Below are 3,253 nucleotides of genomic sequence, written 5' to 3' on the forward strand. Positions count from 1 at the left end.
TTGAACAGTTATTTAAGACACGTGACTACGTACCAGTGGTGGTCCGTCAGGGCCTGCAAGACCTCCTCTGCTGGCCTAAAAAATATCTGAATAACAGGCTTAATTATATTTTCCATGAATACCTATTCAATAATCCCTAAAGGTCTGTTCACCACCAGCCTGAACCGTTGATACAAGGCAGCATGGATCCATGCTTTCATGTTGTTTACGCCAAATTGCAACCCCGCCATCTGAATGTCACAGCTGAGGCAAGACTCGTCAGACCAGGCAACGTTTCTCCAATCTTCTATTGTCCAGTGTTGATGAGCCTGTGTGAACTGTAGTCTCAGTTTCCTGTTCTTAGCTGACAGGAGTGGCACCCGGTGTGGTCTTCTGCTGCTGTAGCCCATCTTCTTCAAGGTTGGACGTGTTGTGCATTCAGAGATGGTATTCTGCATTCCTTGGTTGTGACCAGTGGTTATTTGAGTTACTGTTGCCTTTCTATCATCTCCAACCAGTCTGCCCATTCTCCTCTGACCTCTCACATCAACCATTTTCATTCACACAACTGCCGCTCACTGGGTATTTTCTCTTTTTCGGACCATTCTCTGTAAACCCTAGAGATGGTTGTGTGTGAAAATCCCAGTAGATCAGCAGTTTCTGAAACACTCAGACCATCAGCCCGTCTGGCACCAACAACCATACCACGTTCAAAGTCACTTAAATCCCCTTTCTTCAAACATTCTGATGCTCGGTTTGAACTTCAACAAGTTGTCTTGACCACCTCTACATGACTAAATGCATTGATCTGCAGCCATGTGATTTGCTGATTAGATATTTGTGTTAACAAGCAACTGGGAAGGTGTACCTAATAAAGTGGCCAGTGAGTGCATATGAAATGAATAAATCTAAATTTAATAGTCTCTCCTTGGAGTGGTGCAGTGGTGTCGTGAGTGGCAGTGATGCCTCAAAACAAGAAGGTTCTGGGTTAAAATCCTTTTCTGTATGGAATTTACATGTTCTCCCTGTGTCTGTGTGGGTTCTCTCCATGTACTTTGTCTTTGTGTGTTAGACCTGAGATGGACTGGAGACCTGTCCAAAAGTTAAGTGTAGAAAGTTGAACTTCAACCTTGATCCTCCTCTAAAAGGAATTGAATCAGACGTGATATAAATTATCATGTATGAGAAACTTTTTCTTATTTTGTCAAATGAGGAGATCTGAGATCATAGAGAAGGAAAACAAAGAATTAGGTTATGTCTTTTTCATTGTAAACAGCTGGATTATTGTCCAGCTGTTTACAATGAAAAAGACATAACCTAATTGAATGAAACTGATTTTTGAAGCTTAAATTTTGAATCAGGCAACTTTCTTCTTCATGTGTTTTCCAAATGAATCACATGTGAATTGGATGAAGTTTTTTTGTGTTGTGTGTTTAGTGCTTGGTGAGGTTACTGTCAGCTGTGTTCAGTGGTCTGTGTCAGAGTCTCTTCCTCTTCAGCAGCTGCAGTCGGTTCCTGCTGTAACATCTCAGAGTCTCTGCAGTCTGACTGAGGGAGGTTTTTGTACGACCACAAATCACTGTGTGAACACACCCGTGTGTCCACTCTGACAGTAGTAAACTGCTGCATCTTCAGTCTGAACTCCACTGATGGTCAAAGAGAAGTCAGAACGGCTTCCACTGCCACTAAACCGATCTGGTGTTCCTGATACACGTGTGCTGGTACATTTTATCAGGAGCTTTGGAGTTTGTCCAGATTTCTGCTGATACCAGGCAATGTACTTACCACTATCACAACCATAGTTAACATCTTGGCTGGTCTTACAGGTCATAGTGACAGTGGATCCTGGAGTAGATGTCTTTACTGGAGGCTGAGTCACAGTCACCTGACCACTGCATCCTGCAGACAAAAACAAATGATTGATTTCTCAGCAGAAATAAATGAGAGAAAAGGCAGCACATGATGAGTGAAATGTTGCTGAGAGAATGAACCTGTGAAGCAGCAGCAGGCCAGCGTCCAGATGAGGATGGTGATGAGAGTCATGGTGGTTGTGGTTTCTGCTGTGTTGACTGACAGATCTGAGTCCTGCAGTGTTGAACTCACAGGACTATAAACCTTCTCAGTTGACTGGAGGATCAGCTGACCATGCAAAGCCTCCTCTCTATGGAAATGAATTCTCTGCTCTCAACACACTGAAGGCAACCAGGGACACAACATCAGGAGAAATACTCTTTGGATTTAAACCATCTATGATCTGAATGGAACACAAGAAAATATTTACATTACAAACACAACTAAGGATTTAAGGATGAGTTTGTGCTCACTGTGGTTTGTATTTCTACTTTCTAACATTCAATTCATCAGAGTAAAGATCATATATAGAGTTTCAGTCGTAATTCATCATTTCTTGTAAATCATTGTGATAAAAGTATCATGTACGTTTAATCATGTGTCAGCTGATTTAAAATTAGGAATCAATGACATTTCTAAAAGGAGACTGAGGTTTCTCTTTCAGTTGTAGAAAAGTAAAGCTACATTTAAATAATACAATGACTTTTTAAAAATGATTTCAACATCCATGTGATTACACATCATAACACATTCACAAAAGTGTATTTTTTGCTGTGTTATCAGAAGAATCAGAGTTTTTTCAGAGGACAGATGTTTGTTCTCAGAGCAGGAGGTTTTTGTACGGCCTCTTAATGAGTTTGTATCACTGTGGTACACTTTTGGTGGAGGAACCAAACTCACCGTTGACTGTAAGTACCTTTTTCTTTGTAGCTTTTTGATCTTATAACATTTATTCTTGTATTTAGTGAAAATGTGATCGAGTTCATTGATTTTTTGTTGTTGATATTTTTCATTTTTTAACAAAACTGATCCAACGTTTTAACTGTGACAAGTAACTTGACACAATATTATCTCAGTATATAGTAACTGAAATGATAAAACTAAATCATCAGTTTTCTAACATTTTATTTCACGATGACTTTGAATTATTCTCTGTTTAAAATGTTTTAAATTAACATGTGATCGATGTCAAGTTGTAAGACTCAAAACGTAACATCAGTAGTTTAATGTTATTTTCTTTTATTCATTTTCAACATAGAAACAGTTTTTAGATTAAAGTGTGATGTGGATTTCAGTTAGTGATAAATATCATTTCATCAGTAAATGCAGATCAGCTTGGTGTTCACGCTTCATTCATTTCACATGTAGTTTAAAAGGAAGTGAAAGAGACAGATGTCAAAGTTTTAACTGTGTTCACATGAAT

Source organism: Mugil cephalus, chromosome 17 (genome assembly GCF_022458985.1).
Source record: "Mugil cephalus isolate CIBA_MC_2020 chromosome 17, CIBA_Mcephalus_1.1, whole genome shotgun sequence".
Taxonomy (NCBI): Eukaryota; Metazoa; Chordata; class Actinopteri; order Mugiliformes; family Mugilidae; genus Mugil; species Mugil cephalus.